The 19,728-nt window shown below is 39.6% G+C and overlaps 1 protein-coding gene across 5 annotated transcripts in view; it reads left to right on the plus strand.

Moving 5' to 3' along the window:
• Positions 1–19,728, plus strand: part of col16a1 (collagen, type XVI, alpha 1) — a 378,064-nt gene that overhangs the window by 72,930 nt on the left and 285,406 nt on the right. For all 5 annotated transcript variants that reach the window (XM_062030118.1, XM_062030122.1, XM_062030121.1 and 2 more), the window contains 3 exons: positions 1,539–1,642; positions 1,723–1,874; positions 9,529–9,595. The gene's annotated coding sequence lies outside the window, so the exon portion shown is untranslated. The remainder of the gene's footprint in view (positions 1–1,538; positions 1,643–1,722; positions 1,875–9,528; positions 9,596–19,728) is intronic.

Here is a 19,728-nt window from a genome sequence, read left to right on the forward strand (position 1 = left end):
TCAATATTCATACATTCTGACCTACAATCATCAATCTCAACATATTGCTGTTGTTGTTGTAACGACACAAACACAAATAGATGGAATAGAAAATTGAAAGAGTAAATGAAACCAAATTTCTAGGTATAATGATTGATGATAAATTGAACTGGAAATCTCATGTAAAAAATATACCACATAAAGTAGCAAGAAACACCTCAATAATGAATAAAATCACTTGATATTCTCTACTGCTCGCTAGTGTTACATATCTGAGTTATTGTGTAGAAATATGGGAAAATAACTACAAAAGTACACTTCATTCATTAACGGTGTTACTAAAAAGATCAGTTATAAAAATACATAATGTTGGATATAGAGAACATACAAACACTGTATTTATTGAATCAAAAATACTGAAATTCCACGACAGTGAATTTGCAAACAGCTAAAATTATACACAAAGCAAACTATAACCTGTTCCCCTTGAATATACAACAATTCTCAAAAAAAGAGGATAAATATAATCTTACAGAAAAATGTAATTTAAAACATTTGTATGCACGTACAACACTTAAGACCTTCAGTATATCAGTATGTGGAATTAAAGTATGGAATGGATTAAGCAAAGCAATCAAACAATGTACTAATATGATCCACTTCAAGAAACTCTTCAAACTTAAAGTGATTACAAAGTACAAAGAAGAAGAACCATGATAAACATTCTCAATTCATCCATCCATTCATTTTCAAAATAATCTGACTCATCTCACCATATGAAATGTAACTTACTTCACCGAGTATTATTTATTTATTTATTGTTATTGTGATTACTTATGGAGTATATTGTGAACACATTGAGAACAGGAAGTGAACAAAAGTTTTAGCAACTGTTATGTAAAAGAAAAGGGGTAGGATTAAATAAACTCTGCTTCTTCCTACTCCTTTTCGAACATGTTAAAAAGAGAAACTGGAAATTGTGATGCATCATGTTGTATGCTTCCATGTTCCAAATAAACTCAAACGATTATTTTGAAATCGTGAAAAAAAAGTTGATCACAAAAATTTGTGAACTACAAAAAAACATTTTAAAAGTGTACACAAATATGAACATTGGCATCGAAAACATGTCATAATTATTCAAACCCCGGCCGAGTCATACCAAAGACTATAAAAATGGGACCCATTATCTCCCTGCTTGGCACTCAGCATCAAGGGTTGGAAATGGGGGTTAGATCACCAAAAATGATTCCCGGGCGTGGCCACCGCTGCTGCTCACTGCTCCCCTCGCCTCCCAGGGGGTGATCAAGGAGATGGGTCAAATGCAGGGAATAATTTCTCCAATCATTGGTACTTTAACTTTTAATAACTAAAAATGTCCACCAAAAAATATTGTTTCAATGTTTGTATTTGTTTGTTGCCAAGACTTGTTTTGATGCCAATCCAACTTTTTTCCGACAATGTCCATTTTTTCCCCATACCAAATCTTACTGGCAGTATGTTGAAGAGGTTCATTTAGCCTACTAATGTGTATTTATAAGTGGTTGATTTATATTCAGGTGGGATGGAACAATCCATATAACACGTCACAGATGACGTCACGCTAACATCACGTGACACCTCTGATGAAGGCTGCAGAAGCAAGACAGCCGAAACTTGTCAGGTACAAAACTTAACCTTACTAGCCTACATAAATCAACCACTTACTGGCAGTGTTTTTGTTTTGGCTCCATATTTTTCAAGTTGACGTCATCATAAATGAAGAGCGGAACCGAAAATGTGTATCGGTGTCGTCGCCTGGAGGTCCCTTTTAAGTGTGACTACTTCCGCCCCCCTACAGGAAACCAGGGACGTTGGCGTCTTGGACTCTTCCAAACCTTACCTGTGTTTTCCAGGTTAGTGACCTTGTGAAGTAACAAAAACACAAACATTTGATGATTAAACACACCAACATTCAAATGTAATATGACTGAGAGCGAGAGTTGATTGTTTGTCCAAGTTAAGAGTTTAGTACTTGTTTGTGAGTGGCTAGCTAGCTAGCCACTAGCTAGCTAGCTCTTTGCTGCTTCCGGTCGAGTTAACCCTTTGTACGCCAACCCAAGAGCACTGATTAGTAGGGCTGGGCGATGTGGCCTTTTATTAATATCTCCATATTTTTAGGCTATGTCACGATACACGATATATATCTCCATATTTTACCTTAGCCTTGAATGAACACTTGATGCATTTAATCACAGCAGTATGATGATTCTATGTGTCTACATTAAAACATTCTTCTTCATACTGCATTAATATATGCTACTTTTAAACTTTCATGCAGAGAGGGAAATCACAACTAAGTCAATTTAGCAAAACTGTACTTATTAAACAGTTGATTGATTGATTGAGACTTTTATTAGTAGATTGCACAGTATATATTCCGTACAATTGACCACTAAATGGTAACACCCGAATAAGTTTTCCAACTTGTTGGGGTGCACATTAATCAATTCATGGTAAGTTAGTCAGTTATTAAGCAGTGGCACAAACATTCATGTCATTTCCAAAACAGAAAGTGCAAGATTGTCAGACATTTTAAAACAAGCTATTAGTGCACTTTTGTGCATGATGTCACTAAGATGACATATCAAAACGACACTAAATTAAAGTGCACTTTTTGTACAGGACGCCACTACAATATTTTAAAACAAATAAAGTGCACTTTTGTGGGTGATGTCACACAAGATATTTCAATAAGTGTCAAATAAAAATGAGCTGCATGATAGTAAATCAAATAGTGTATGTCCTTCACTATGTGGTAGGTTCCTGCGGACGTTATCTCCTTCTGTTGTTGACTAGTTTTTCCATACGGTGTTGATGTGGAAATGGTTGCCTCTGCATTTTGTTGGTGTGGCACTGAACGGAGATGTTGACATGCGGAGTTTCAAGCACTCTTCATTAGGGATGATGTTTGATAAGAAATTATTGAGTTCGAGCCTATTATCGAATCCTCTTATCGAACCGATTCCTTGTCGATTCTCTTATCGAGTCCAGATAGGTTGTTGTATGTGGGGAAAAAAACACAATATTTAGTTTAACAAAAGCTCACTTTTATTATATAAGAAAAAAATAAAATCTAATAAATAAATAAATATTGACTGTTACCCCCCCAAAAAAATAAAATAAAAAATAAATATTGACTGTTGTTACCCAAAGTATATTAAGTGGGATTTTTAAGAAAAACAAATATATACAGTAACACAAAAACAACCTGTCTCTGTGATCACTATAGGTGTATAAATAATAATATAGTGTTAAATAAAATCAGTCCCTTGGGCACAAAACTGAAAATACAGCTCTCCAAAAAGTGCACTTCTGCTGCTATTTGACATAACTGTTTGTTATGATGCTTTGACATTTTTGCACTTTATTTCTTTATTGAAAGAAAATTCTATGAAGAGAAAAGTTGTTTGCAAATGTGGTTACAATGCTAAAAAAATAAAATTGAAAGCTAAAAAAAGAAATACACTTTATTGAGTTAACATTATTTCTTTATAGGGGGAAAGATGTGATGTTATGAGCTAGGAATATAACAACTACACTACCCAGCATGCAATGGGAGTGACGAGCATGCGCGGTAGCCCCGAAAAGTGTTGTTGCATGTCACCACCCGGCAGCTAAGAATGAGGTTATGAGCACGCTGTGAAAGTAAACGTCAAGAACTCAGCCAACACGCCTCGTCTGCATTATTTATAATTAGACAGACAACACATATACAGTGTGATTTTGTTTTGTTTACAAGGAAAGAAAAACAAAAGTTAAAAAAGGGAGATGTCATATATGTATGTGCTGCGGTTGCTTTAAGAACGTTGCGACAGCTGCCGTAAAGGAGGTGCGTTGCTAGCCTGGTTGCTATGTTTCCGGTTGGTCGTAAAAGTGTTCGTCATGTGTTTGTAGTCTGCTCAAATCTCTCAGTAAAGTTATTCATTGGATTATACCTTTAGTTTTGAACTTTATTACACCTTGGAGCGCTTTTTCCGGTCCATTGTTTTCCTGCTTTCCCTATCTGCGCCTAATGACTGAGCTACGTGATGTCATTTCTTGTGATGTCTCACGGGGCATTTCTTGTCGGGACGGGATTCGTTCCGAGGGATTCGAATAAAGAAGCAACTCTTTTTCTTTACTATAGTGGTCTCGACAACGGGTACCGGTTCTCAAAAAGGGATTCGAGTCTGAGGACTCTGTTCTTTTCTTATCGAACAACCGGGAAAACCGGTTTCGAGTATCATCCCTACTCTTCATTCTCTAGCACAGTGGTTCTTAACCTGGGTTCGATCGAACCCTAGGGGTTCGGTGAGTCGGCCTCAGGGGTTGGGCGGAGCCTCCGCCACGGAGGTAAAGAGACATCCGACTAATCGTGTAAATAAAAACTTCTCCCTATCGGCGTAATATGGATACCCCCAAACAATGTTCCCTCTAATTTTCCATCTGATTTGCAGGTTGTTTGATTGATCGATTGAAACTTTTACTAGCAGATTGCAAAGGAAGAGAATACATTATATGAAACAGTACAGTTTACACAGTACAGTACATATTCTGTACAATTGACCACTAAATGGTAACACCCAAATAAGTTTTTCAACTTGTTTAAGTCAGGGTCCACGTTAATCAATTCATGGTAATGTGTGTAAGGTGTGTAATTTGTTGTGAGTTCATGCACTGTGTTGGTTTTGTTCTTTGAACAAGGTGATGTTCATGCACGGTTCATTTTGTGCACCAGTAAAAAAACATAACTTTTTCTTGAATTTGAAAAAAAATTTTTTTTTATTTTTTTCACTAAAGAAGGGTTCGGTGAATGCGCATATGAAAGTGGTGGGGTTCGGTACCTCCAACAGGGTTAAGAACTACTGCTCTAGCAGGTGACTTTTCAAATGATGCTACAAATTAGCAGTAATGCTACTTTTTGTAGCAACGCATTTGCCGCATACTTGACATATTACGGTTGTCTGTTCAACATCTTCCCGCTTGAAGCCAAACCACCGCTGTTTTTCTTGGGAATTAATTATTTCTTCAGTTGTTACCAGATTCGCACCTTCTTTCTCTCGTATTACCACTCGCACCACAGCTAACGTTACCCATTTGCCTGCCTCACCTGCTCCGCGAGGGCGTATGACGTTGCACGCGCGACAGTATGTGACGTATGTAAGAAGGGCCACTTGATTTACGTCTCTGTGAGAAGGAGAGACAAGAAAGAGTGAGAAGAGCCTGTAGTGTAATGCCCGCAGCTAAAAGCAACTGCGTGAGAACGTATACTCCAATATCACGATGTAGTCATTTTCTATATCGCACAGAGACAAACCCGCGATATATCGAGTATATTGGATACATCGCCCAGCCCTACTGGTTAGTAGTTGTATTGTAGAGTGAGTGATGTTTATACGTATTTATTGTACTATCAGTACACTTCCCAATGGCATGTCATGTCTCAAAAGGTAATTCACAACATCAGGTACATCTGCACCCTCTCAAATCAATACAGAGCTGCATTTTTAAATAAATCTGTCAATGCTTCACGGTGTCATGATCTGGTATTATAATAACAGCTTTAAAATGTGTTATTTGGAAATGTCTGTAAAAGCGAAAAATAACTGTTCAGCTAAACAGTATTTTTTAAACATAACATAATATGATCTAAAAGGATTATGTGTTGTGTATTTGTTTAAAATGGATCCCCATTCGTTGCTACTCAGGAGCCACGAGCCTTTCTGGGGTCCATCACACAAGAAAATAACTTCTAAATAAACTTACAACAGAGAAAATACACTCGAACAAAGCATATGAATATACAATGCTACACACATAAACACTACTTCATTAAATACATTAGAAACAGGTCATATATAAAATAAGGATTTTAAATTCAAAATGGACAAAAGTAGAACTATGTCTAAATGAACGATAAAGTGCACTTCTTAATGCAATATACTGTTGCTAAACTTGCAGGTCAAGTCACATTAATAATGTATTATTATACATGTGGTATTGAATGCTACATACACCTTTTCTTAACAAAATAAATTGCCTAGTGCACAATAACTAAAGAAAGCAAAAACTCGCTGCCTTTTAAATCATTCGGGTTTTGCCCTCAAAGCCTTCCCGTATCCAGAGACTTACTCCCTGAGTAACAAAATGTCCCAAAAAAAAGATTTTGTAATAAGAAAAACAAATGTTCAACCACTTTAGTATTGTTTATATACTGATGAGGGATGTAATGATATACAGTAATAATGAGAACCGTGGTAAAACTCCCCGACTGTTAGTCTTATTGTGTCAAATTTAAATGATTGAAAAAACGTGTTTGATAACCACACTTGAATAAAATTATGGGCCTACTAGCGCTAGCTTGCTCGCTAGCTTAAAAGCTAACATGAAAACAAGAGACATTAACATCTTTCTCCGTTAAGAAACGTCCTACCCCAATCAAAACTTGTATGAACACATTACTGTCGAAACAACTAGGAAAGTGTCCACACAGACGTGTCTTCCACAGTAAGTGAACTTGTGTGACGTCACATAAACCAGAAGTGATCACTCATTGTGTTACAAATACAAATAAAAATGGAAGAAGATACACATATTTAAACACACCCATACAAATAATATAGCTCGTATCAAGTTAGAACAATATTTAATGTTTCCGTTGCCAAGAAAGTATTTTTTTTGTATCTTTATTTTAGTTATTAAAACAATGAAATAAAACTTGGTTTGAGCACATTCAACAATAATGCGATGTCACGGTTCGAACATTTCTTATCAAGGTTATTGTGACCAACATGATCACGGTGATCATTATTATCTCGCTATTTTTAAATGTGGTCAAATTTTTCAAAAAAGTACTTATACTGAAATTTTTTAACCAAGTTTTATTTTAAAAAAAAAAACATAACACATTCAAAATTATTTCCTTTGTAGAAGAAACATTGTAGATAAAAACACTGTTTCATGGACCTCAAGTATAAATTGAATATACACAAGCATTATAAACAAATATGGCAGGAACAAAATGATAACTTAAATAAATAAAATTGAAAATTTTGCAAGATGGCACCTGTTGACAATAAGACGTAACTGCAGTTTTTGTCCATATAGATAAAAATAGTGTTCATGTATGAGATCTAGTCTTACACATAGGGCTGCACGATTATGGCCAAAATAATAAAGATAATTTTTATCAAAATTGAAATCACAATTATTGATTATGTTAGGTAAAACAGTGTTAGGGTGAGAACGTGACGCCTTAATGTAATTTGTAATGTGTAATAAAAAGGCTATAGATAAAGGTTATCCATATATTTAAAGACAACTATTTGTTGGTGTTCATTAATAGTATCAACGTGTCAGCTTTTTCTCATCACATTAACTCTATATTTACACTTTGATAGAGGGAGGTATTGTTTAAAGTTATCTACGTTTACATGTGCTTAATGTACGTACATGTACATGCTGTATCAGGACAGATCCATTGAGAGTTTGAGCAGAAATATGAATTAACCATACACAATAAATCTTTTAACAAAATGCTATGTCAAGTAATAACTTCGAAATGAAAAAAACACAAGTAATGTGAAAAAAACCCACGGCGTTTACTTTTTGATATCAATATAAAACACAAAGCAGTTTGGCTATTTTGCGATACTTTGTTTAAATGTGCACACCAACGTAGCTTTGCAGTGTAACTTGTAGTGGCGTTTGTTGAATTTTATGGAGGGTGCCTAGAGAACGGTGAGGTGTGCGGGCGTGTTACTTGTTGGCACCCTGTGTGTCAATCTGTGGAGGGCAGGGCACCGATGTAATAAAGTATTTATTTTTCCTAATATTTTCGGGAGCTACAGGTGAGCAGCTGATCAACCGTGACTGTCAATCACCCTGCGTTCTCATTCACTCTTACTCACTCTCACATGAGTTCACCGTCTTTCAGGCGCCCCCTGGTGTTTGGCTGACTGTTGGTTGTGAAAGTGCTGGAATCGATTTGCAGCGGAGCCTGCTTTTTACAAGTTAACATGCTGACTAACACCCTCATTTAATCGTAGCGGCCAAAATTGTGATCACGATTAAAATTTGATTAATTGTGCTGCCCTACTGGGTATGTTATGTTTTATATTACGTATTTTATTGGCAAAACATTGTGTGCTGTTTTTCAAGAAAGAAGCTGTAGTAGAATTTCTGACCTTTGAGCTATATTTCGTGTCTATCAAGAATGTCTGCTTGTTTCATTTCTCTTCTATTCTATACCATGGAAGGACCAGATCTAGGACAAAGTTGAATATGGAGTCGCTCTGACCATTCTACAAAATGTTTTGATTGTCTAAGCATGACTAAGGGATTCAAGGATGTTGCAAAACAAACATGTCGAAAACAACTGGACCTTAGAGCATGTGGAATACAGATTTAATGGCCAGGAGACCAGGACTCTGGAAGATTTGCTTGATTCTTGTGTCCTCCGTAGGACGTTTGTTTGCCTGCATGGGCAGCTCAATCCGACTTAACACTTTTGACTATGGGTAAATAAACTTTTTGTACTAAACTCACTTTTGTTGCTGTTTAAGCTTCGGACAATCCACTACAAAGCAATGCTCGCTGGTTTTAGAAGGTACCTCTCCCTCCACCTGTTGTGTCAGCTTGGATCAAGCGCTGTTTTGTCAGGCAACAAATGGAGAACATCATCAGTTACACAGAAATCCCCTCAAGCTGCTAGCCTTTTTGCAAATCTCTCATGTGTCCTGGGTCTGACATGTGGCAGTGTGCGTTTTGAGGTCTTTTTTTCTTGTTGTTTTTGCAGCGTATGTTGTGCGTTTTGTTTGTTCTTCAGCCATGATCCATCCCATTTATTTGCGACTCTTGAATTGGACTTTGTGTCCTCCATGCGTTCAATGACCAGTCCTTGCCCTGTATTTGATTGACCAGTGATCTTTGATACCAATCCCTCAACAAACCCTTAACAGTGCAACACTTTTTCAGTTCCAAACTCCTCCAACCTTCATGTCGTCCATAAATTGATCAACTAATCGAACACATTTGTCATCAAGAGAACTCATCTCTCTGATTGCTCACCCGACAATGCTCTAATTTTCCTCGACGCTCGGTCCCATTCAGCCTCTTCTTTCAAAGCGCTGCGATTAATTACTAGAGTCCAGAGTGCCAGCCTTGCATCGCGACTTTCACTCAAGGCGGCTATTGAGGAACGTGCGTAGAGATGGATTGTGTTAATGATAGGAGGTGATGAAGAGGAGAAGACGAAAGGGCAGAAAATGATATGAGACAGAAGGAGAGGAGGAGCTGTCAAGAAAAATGTGGCTGATGAGCCTCAGAACTGAGTGCTCCAATGAAGCCCATGCAACCTCTTACCTTCTGGGCTATTATCTATTGTTTATAAACCCATTTATGATTTTTGTATGCCTGCTGGCCGTGTGTGACAATCAAAACTACACAGTATTGTGCGATTGTAACACCTGATGCCGTCACCTCCTCCAAGTACTTTATAATGACTTTCTTTCTTTCATTTCTTTGCAGAAAGTCCCACTATGCTGTGCACACCAGCACCCCAAGAGAGTGTCTTCAATATCCGTCCATGCACTAAGTAAGTAATAAATAATACAATGTGGGTTATAGATGGCGGAGAGCTGGATGTTGGACTTCAAAACAGAGACAGATGTCAAAATACACAAATTAGATATTTTATTGAAGAACAAAAAGCGCGCCACAGGGAGCGGAAATGGACATACACACTGCAAACTATCAAAGTAACAAAGAAAGCATAAGTGCATAAGGCGTAGTACAATAATTAACTAAACAAACCGGGAGCCGTGAAGGTCAGGGGGAAAGTCAAAAGAGGAACAAAACCTGGGGCATGAAAGGCAGCTCGACACAGGCCAGGGCTTGGGAACAATTTGACTTTGAGAGCTCAAGGGTCAGTGTACGTCGCCGCCATTCAGTTTTTTGTGTTTTGAATAGATCATTTAACATAATCAATTTTCCTCATTTTTTAGTTTGATGATAAAAAACGTTATTCATGATCCCTTATTCAAATGTTTTAATTTGTTTGAAAATTGAAAATAGGACGTAAAACCAGTGAGAAACTATTTCCTCTATTCCCCGTTTAATGTGTAGACATACCGTAGCAGGGTTTCCCCTTGAAGGCCTACTGAAATGAATTTTTTTTATTTAAACGGGGATAGCAGATCCATTCTATGTGTCATACTTGATCATTTTGCGATATTGCCATATTTTTGCTGAAAGGATTTAGTATAAAACAACGTCGATAAAGTTCGCAACTTTTGGTCTCTGATAAAAAAAAACCTTGCCCCTACCGGAAGTCGCGTGACGTTGTCAGTTGTTCACTCCCTCATATTTTCCTATTGTTTTCAACGCAGCTAGAGCTATTCGGACCGTGAAAGCGACGATTACCCCATTAAGTTGAGCGAGGATGAAAGATTCGTGGACGAGGAACGTTAGAGTGACGGACTAGAATGCAGTGAAATACATATTTTTTTTCGCTCTGACCGTAACTTAGGTACAAGCTGGCTCATTGGATTCCACACTCTCCTTTTTCTATTGTGGATCACGGATTTGTATTTTAAACCACCTCGGATACTATATCCTCTTGAAAATGAGAGTCGAGAACGCGAAATGGACATTACAGTGCCTTTTATCTCCACGACAATACATCGACGAAGCTCTTTAGCATCTTTAGCATGAGCTAGCGTGATAGCATCTGTCTCAAATGCAGATAGAAACAAAATAAATAAATCCCTGACTGGAAGGATAGACAGAAGATCGACAATACTATTAAACCATGTACATGTAACTACACGGTTAATAGATCTCAGCCTGGCAAAGCTTAACAATGCTGTTGCTAACGACGCTAAGGCTAACTTAGCAACCGGAGCTCACAGAGCTATGATAAAAACATTAGCGCTCCACCTACGCCAGCCAGCCCTCATCTGCTTTGCTCAGCAACACCCGTGCTCACCTGCGTTCCAGCGATTGACGGCGTGACGAAGGACTTCACCAGATCATCCGTGCGGTGGGTCTGCTAGCATCGGCTAGGCGTCTGCTAGCATCGGCTAGGCGTCTGCTAGCATCGGCTAGGCGTCTGCTAGCATCGGCTAGGCGTCTGCTAGCATCGGCTAGGCGTCTGCTATCCGAGTAAGTGGTCCTTGTGTTGCTACAGCCACCTACAACGTTCTTCTTTGCAGCCTCCATTGTTCATTAAACAAATTGCAAAAGATTCACCAACACAGATGTCCAGAATACTGTGGAATTATGAAATGAAAACAGAGCTTTTTTGTATTGTATTCAATGGAGAAGGCATACCTCTGTTCCTCGGGCTAAGTCACGCGCATACGTCATCCTTCGAAGGCTTTTTCAAACGGAAGTGTGGCGGCAAATTTAAAATTGCACTTAATAAGTTAACCCGGCCGTATTGGCATGTGTTGCAATGTTAAGATTTCATCATTGATATATAAACTATCAGACTGCGTGGTCGGTAGTAGTGGCTTTCAGTAGGCCTTTAATGTAGTTAAATGTGGTGAGCTGCCACGCCTTGAAAATAAAGTAGTTTTTTTTTAAACTTGAAAACAAATGAAGGTAATGTAATGTATTGTAGCTAGGGCTGGGCGATATGGCCTTTTATTAATATCTCAATATTTTTAGGCCATGTCACGATACACCATATATATCAATATTTTGCCTTAGCCTTGAATGAACACTTGATGCATATAATCACAGCAGTATGATGATTCTATGTGTCTACATGAAAACATTCTTCTTCATACTGCATTAATATATGCTCATTTTAAACTTTCATGCAGAGAGGGAAACTACAACTAAGTCAATTTAGCAAAACTGTACTTATTAGAGTTATTAAGCAGTGGCACAAACATTCATGTTATTTCCAAAACAGAAAGTGCAAGATTGTCAGAGACATTTTAAAACAAGCTATTAGTGCACTTTTGTGCATGATGTCACACAAGATATTTCAATAAGTTTCAAATAAAAATGAGCTGCATAATAGGAAATCAAATAGTGTATGTCCTTCACTATGTGGTAGGTTCCTGCGGACGTTATCTCCTTCTGTTGTTGACTATTTGTTTCATATGGTGTTGATGTGGAAATGGTTGCCTGGACATTTTGTTGGTGTGGCACCGAACGGAGATGTTGACATGCAGAGTTTCAAGCACTCTTCATTCTCTAGCGGGTGACTTTTCAAATGATGCTACAAATTAGCAGTAGGTGCTACTTTTTGTAACGACGCTTTTGCCGCATACTTGTTCAACATCTTCCCGCTTGAAGCCAAACCACCGCCAGACGATGGACCCCGTGCTGTTTTTCTTAGGAATTGATTCTTCCTTCATTTGTTACCAGATTCGCACCTTCTCTCTCTCGTATTACGACTCGCGCCACTCCGCTAGCATCACAGCTAATGTTACCCATGCCGCTACCTCTCTGCTCAGCGAGGGCGTATGACGTGACAGTATGTGACGTATGTAAGAAGGTGCGCTTGTTTTATGTCTCTGTGAGAAGGAGAGACAAGAAAGAGTGAGAAGGGCCTGCAGTGTAATGCCCGCAGCTAAAAGCAACTGCGTGAGAACGTATACTCGAATATCACGACATAGTCATTTTCTATATCCCACAGAGACAAACCCGCGATATATCGAGTGTATTCCATATATCGCCCAGCCCTAATTGTAGCCTTCAGAAGAAATCACACAAAGTCTGCCGCTATTTGTAACTTTTGTTACCAATCTTATGATAACAAACGACACAGTTCCAACAGGTTTTTTCTCCCGTGCAAACACTTTCGTCTTCGTGAGTCCGCACTTCCCCGGACACACAACAACACTTCCTCATTCTCCGCCAATCACTTTTCAGGCACGGACATTGTGTTTGTAAACATGGGAAAAACTGACATCAGATCCAAACCACACAAACATAAAACATTAACGCCAGCTGGTCGTTACAATAGGAATTGATATATAAATATAAAGCCTATTATTTACGCACTATTGACAAGTGATATACCGAAAACTCGACTCGACTTTGATCACCGAATACAGCGTTACCGAAACCAGATGTAAACAAAACGCACGCCATTGTCAGGAGCGTTGTCTGCAATGTGGATGTAATTGGAATATATTGCAGATATACCCGCAGACAGCCATCTACACAATGTGCAAATATTAAGAGAACAGTGGTGCTGGCTTTTAAGAAGAGAACGTCCTACTCAAACAACTTTCCTCAAGGACATCGAGGAACAGAAATAAAGATTTTCTAAACACAAGTACATTTTATAATAACACTAGAGAAAGATGCTAGATTCGTTGCTAGTTGTTTTTTATTAAAAAAAAGTCGTAAAAATCTCTAGACACTTGAAAAATCTCAACAATGTGCATTGTACAATAAGCAGCAACAATAGAAAATATGGCAAAACGATATATGTTAGAACTAATTGATGATAACAGATTCGTTTTTTAAATCCATGCATACATTTTTGAGCCTTTTTAAAGAAAATCATATCATAGCATGATGTCATTGTGACCACGCCCCTGACCACGCCCCCACAGGTATCTTGGCAGTCTAGGGCAGGGGTCGGCAACCTTCAGCATACAAAGAGCACTTTGAGCCCATTTTCCCCCAAATAATACCCACCTCGAGCCGCAAACTCTGTTCGATTCCTAAAATGACGATAACGCCACTTATAGTTTCGTTACACTTATGCTATAGAATTTATGAAATCAAACACTTCACAACGATTCACATTTTATTTCTAGGTATAAGTAAATCACTAAATTATTTTGAACATTAGACAAAAATACACTTGTCCTTCCCTTATTAATGAACTTGAAAACAAATCAAGTAGCTCCAATATTCTGAAGGCATACAACTGTGGCATATTTCATTTGACTAAAAAGGGAAAACAACAACCTTGTCATCAGTGAAAGCAAACTAATCTATCCATGACGCCTTAAATGTTCTATTTTCATAACAAATGTTTATTTTTTGATCCGTCCATTGACCGCTAAAAACACTACAATTGCTTGGCAGCAAGAGATGACGCGTAGGGGCTGTGACGTACATTTTGATCGACAATATATTAAAATATTTTATTTTCATATGATAAGATACCAGAACTCTCCAAAATAACTTTTAAATTAAAATTAACCAAATACATTAAATTAATTATGTAGCCATTATTTGTTGACATTTTGTTTTAAAGCCAAAGAGATGAAAGAGCCTCGGTTGCAGACCTCTGGTCTAAGGGAAACCCTGAATATGGGTCAATCACACATGTGCAGGTATCTACTCTCGCATCACGTAACTTGCGAGAGCGGCGCAGTCTTGCTCCTCCCCCCCGCGTACTCTTCCACAGACCCTCACGTGCACCTCCCAAAAAGTAGAGCAGACGCTGTGCTTGATATGCACAAGTTTATGTTTGAGATAAAGCAACAGTGGTTGAACTTTTGCATTGTGTACTTAATAGGGATGGGAATTGAAAACCCAGTATATAAGTTCCTTGGACTCGTCTGCCAATTTGTCAAGCGATTCTCTTCTCGATGCTTCTGTGTGGGGATGACGTCACTACGTACAGAGTGCGAGATGGAAACAAACACTAACATTTTACGGGAAAAGACTGCAAGTGCTACTTATAATAATTATAGGGCTGTTATTTCATCAAGAGGAGGACAACATTTTTTGAACAGACGGCATGTAATGATTATAAATGAAAGTCACGTTTTTGAACCGCTCCGATCTCATCCCAAGCATCAGTAAAGCAAGCACGTCATCTGAACACAGCAGGTATTAACTGACCGCCTGTCATGTTAGCGCTATTAATTGTTCAATTGAAATGAATGTCTTCTCATTTCGATGAGCATGACGAGAGACAGATTCTGACTGGCTCCGATGCTGGCAGTACTCCCTCCATTTCACGTCTGCCGCTAGACGAATGTCACCGAGCAGCTAAGTTTGTGGTTTCAACTAGATACTCAAAAATGTTGGTCGGTGAATGTTCAATTGTAGTCAGAGGAAATGTGCATGTTTTCCACCCACCAGATGTTCTCAGTCATTATATTTTCAGAATCAGAATCAGAATCAGAATCAGCTTTATTGTCATTACGCAGGGTAACGAGATTGAGGCCATTCCATACAGTGCGATAAGTGTACACTCTATACAGAGGGTGAAAATGAATATATACATGAATATCTACATGAAACAGGGTGGTTGGTGGAATGGGTTATTGCACCGAAAAGAAGGCAGTTATGAGGGTCAATGGGGAAGTCTGTTCAGGGTGGTTATGGCCCTGGGGAAGAAGCTGTTTTTTAGCCTGTTCGTCTTGGTTTTAATGCACCTGTAGCGCTTCCCAGAGGGCAGCAGGTGGAACAGGTCAGAGCCAGGGTGGGTGCTGTCCTTGATGATGGCACTGGCTCTGTTGAGGCAGCGGGAGGTGTAGATGTCCATCAGAGAGGGGAGAGGGCGGCCGATGATCTTTTGAGCCGTCTTGACCACTCTTTGCAGCCTCTCCCTGTCTGCTGCAGTGCAGCTGCCGTACCATACTGTAATACAGTAGGTCAGCAGGCTCTCGATGGACGAGCGGTAGAAGGTCAGCAGCAGGTCAGGCTTCAGGTTGTACTTCCCGAGGACTCTCAGGAAGTGTAGCCGCTGCTGAGCCTTCTTGATGATTGCTGTGGTGTTGACTGTCCAGGAAAAGTCGTTAGAGATGTGGACTCCAAGGTACCTGAAGGTGTGGACCCCCTCCACACGCTCGCCGTTGATGTAGAGGGGGGCAGGGTCGGTGCTGCTCCTCCTGAAGTCGACGATGATCTCTCTGGTCTTGCTGGTGTTGAGAGCGAGGTTGTTCTCCGAAGACCAGGCCGTCAGCTTCAGGACCTCCTCCCTGTAGGCAGCCTCGTCACCCCTGGAGATGAGCCCGACCACTGTGGTATCGTCAGCAAACTTGACGATAAGGTTGTCACTGTGGGCTAGACTGCAGTCATGGGTGTAGAGGCAGTAGAGGAGGGGGCTCAGCACACAGCCCTGTGGGGAGCCGATGCTCAGCGTGCTGGTGGATGAGAGGTGGGGGCCAAGTCTCACATTCTGGGGTCGGTCCGTTAGGAAGTCCCTTATCCAGGCGTTTGTGAGAGGGGGGAGGCCAAGAGTGTCCGGGATTACTGTATTGAAGGCAGAACTATAATCCACAGAGAGCATCCGGACGTAGCTCTGCTGCTGCTCCAGGTGGTTCAGAGCAGAGTGGAGAGCAACAGCTATGGTGTCCTTTGTGGATCTGTTCGCCCGGTATGCGAACTGGTGGGGGTCAAAGTCTGGAGGGATATGGTCCTTGATGTGCTGGAGAACCAGTCTCTCGAAGCACTTCATGATCACCGGAGTGAGGGCCACTGGTCGGTAATCATTCAGGCTGGTGATGGGAGACTTCTTCGGCACCGGGATTATTGTAGATGACTTCAGGCAGGATGGGATGACTGCCTGAGCCAGGGAGAGGTTGAAGATCCTGGTGAGGGGGGGAGCGAGCTGGTGGGCGCACGCCCTGAGCACCTTTCCAGGTACTCCGTCTGGTCCGGCAGCCTTCCTGGGGTTCACAGCCAGGAGCACTCGTCTGACACTGTGCTCCTGTACAGTGAGTGGAGTGGTGCCTGAGCCCGGTGGGGGCGGGGGCAGGGCTGGAGCAGATGAGTGTCGCTGGGGGGTATCGAAACGGGCAAAGAAACAGTTAAGCTCCTCTGCCAGTGTCGCACTCTGATCCGTAGTTGTCACATTGCAGCCTCTGTAGTTCGTGATGTCATGAATGCCCCGCCACTCCTCCCTTTTACAGGTGAAATTAGAATATTGTGGACAAGTCCATTCTTGTCAGCAATTAACTTCAAATCTGAAACTAATAAGTGATATTACCTCATTACATGCAAAGTGAGATACTGTATGTCAGGCCTTTAGTATCATTTGAATGATCTTGGCTTACACTTTTTGAAACTCCACATTTTCTGAGATTTTCAATTCAAGGTTTTCACTAACTGTAAGCCACAATCATCACAAATATAACCAATAAAGGCTTGACATATCTCACCCTGCATGTAATAAGTTAATATAACTTGTTACATAATGTTACATTCTTGTGTAATTTCCACATGATTTATTTAGTTACATTCTACAGAACAATATTTATTTATTACACTTTTTTTAAATACCTTTTTTTCTTCTATGCTAGGTATTTGACCTCTCTGTAGACTTTGTAAAGTCATGTTACCTCTAAACTAAACAAAATTGAGGGTAATCCACATTTTTTTCATTTTCTCCACATAAGAACTGTGAAGGAACCGAATTGTTAAGCAGAATCGAAAAGTGTAATCGGAACCAGAAAAATCTTATCAATTCCCATCCCTAGTGCTTAATATATCGGTTTGCTCTAAAAATGATGATTGCATGTGTCGTTTTTCAGCTTATTGTGGTGGGGTTTCGTCCAAAAGAAGTCACACGAAGTACGGCACTCTTTTTGACTTTTATTGCTAATCTTGTGTTACAGCAGGTTCAGTTTTGACACATTATATTTCTTGTCTGTCTCCAATTACTCTATTTGCTGCGTGTGTGACGTAAACAGACTAGGGCTGCAACTAACGATTAATTTGATAATCGATTAATCTGTCGATTATTACTTCGATTAATCGATTAATAATCGGATAAAAGAGACAAACTACATTTCTATCCTTTCCAGTATTTTATTGAAAAAAACCAGCATACTGGCACCATGTTGTGGACATTGGGGGTGCAGCATACACCAATAATAACACAGAAATGTAACTCATCAGAACTGAATCAGATATTGTACACGTTTCTGTTGTGAATAATAAAGGATTCATTTTAGGCTGCCTCTGAATAATAGCATGAAATATTCCAGCACCTTCATAACGTTTAGTTATACTAAAGCGTCACTCAAATCTAAATATATTTATATAGCTTTATCAGCCCGGCTACATTGATCCATTATGAAACCAACCTGAGATATTTCTGTCCGTTACGTTTATTTCCAAATTGGTAACCGTGCGTTTTCTCTCTCAAAACGGAGTCAAATGTGCCGGAGACACATTATCAGCCCCGCGTTGCAACAAAGGCATAACTTTAACGTTACTCACAAAAAAGCTGAACTCATGAATGCTTGTTGCCACTATGGACTTAAAAAGTTACGTACTGTGAGTTCCTCCCTTCATCCATGGCTCCAACATGTTTCTTCTTCAGGTGCTCCTGAAGCAATGTTGTACTTCCGTGCCATTTTGCAGGAAACGCTCTTCTTTGAAGTTTTTAAAGTGAAGTGTTCCCACACTTTTGACGACTTAGGTCGTACACTTTTCTCCATTGAAGCAATAACCTCAAGATGTTTCTCCGCTAAACTATCGGTAGTGTTTCCTGCGCCATTTTTCGAATTTTTCCAGCAAAGGAGATGCCGTCGTCACGTGAGCTGCACATGACACATCATTGGCTAGCTTACGCCACCTCATGAGACGTAGCCTAACCGCCGCCCTGGCGCTGTTTTGTACTGTTTTTGTACTTATTTTGATTATTGTTTCTCAGCTGTTTGTAAATATTGCAGTTTTTAAATAAAGGTTTATAAAAATAAAAAATAAAAAAATAACCACAAAAAAAAAAGCCTCCGCGCATGCGCATAGCATAGTTCCAACGAATCGATGACTAAATTAATCGCCAACTATTTTGGTAACCGATTTTAATCGATTTAATCGATTAGTTGTTGCAGCCCTAAAACAGACCATTAAAAGTTGCCATGCCTTTAGATTTACCATTAATTAAACAATTCCTTTAGGCCATGTCCACACGAACACAGACAGTTTCAAAAACACATATTTGGGGTTAACACGATCTCCATCCACTCAAGTGTAGTTTCAAAACTTGTTGGTAATACACCTCTGTTATGTTTATTTTGATATACTAGACGTGACATGGATACGCCTGTGCTGCTGAAACCCAACACTGATAGAATTAGAACATGTTTAGCAACATGGTGATGTATTACATGTGCGGTGAACTGAATATAATTTTTTTAAAACAGCATGCACTAACGAGCCAAAGAAAGACTTTTGCATGTTTGAGTGCCTATATAAAGCACACGGACGTGCGTGTGCCGCTGCGTGGAATTATAAAGCATTTAAAGGCCTACTGAAATGAAATTTCTTTATTTAAACGGGAATAGCAGATCCATTCTATGTGTCATACTTGATCATTTCGCGATATTGCCATATTTTTGCTGAAAGGATTTAGTATAGAACAACGACGATAAAGATCGCAACTTTTGGTATTTGATAAAAACAACCCTTGCCCCTACCGGAAGTAGCGTGACGTCACAAGACAAAGGATTCCTCACAATTCCGCTTTGTTTACAATGGAGCGAGAGACATTCGGACAGAGAAAGCGACGATTACCCCATTAATTTGGCGAAGATGAAAGATTCGTGGATGAAGAACTTTAGAGTGAAGAACTACAGTGTAGTGCGGGGTGTATCTTTTTTCGCTCTGACCGTAACTTAGGTACAAGCTGGCTCATTGGATTCCACACTCTCTCCTTTTTCTATTGTGGATCACAGATTTGTATTTAAAACCACCTCAGATACTATATCCTCTTGAAAATGAGAGTCGAGAACGCGAAATGGACATTTACAGTGACTGAACATGTAAATACACGGTTAATAATTTTCA

Source organism: Entelurus aequoreus, linkage group LG20 (assembly GCF_033978785.1).
Source record: "Entelurus aequoreus isolate RoL-2023_Sb linkage group LG20, RoL_Eaeq_v1.1, whole genome shotgun sequence".
Lineage (NCBI taxonomy): Eukaryota > Metazoa > Chordata > Actinopteri > Syngnathiformes > Syngnathidae > Entelurus > Entelurus aequoreus.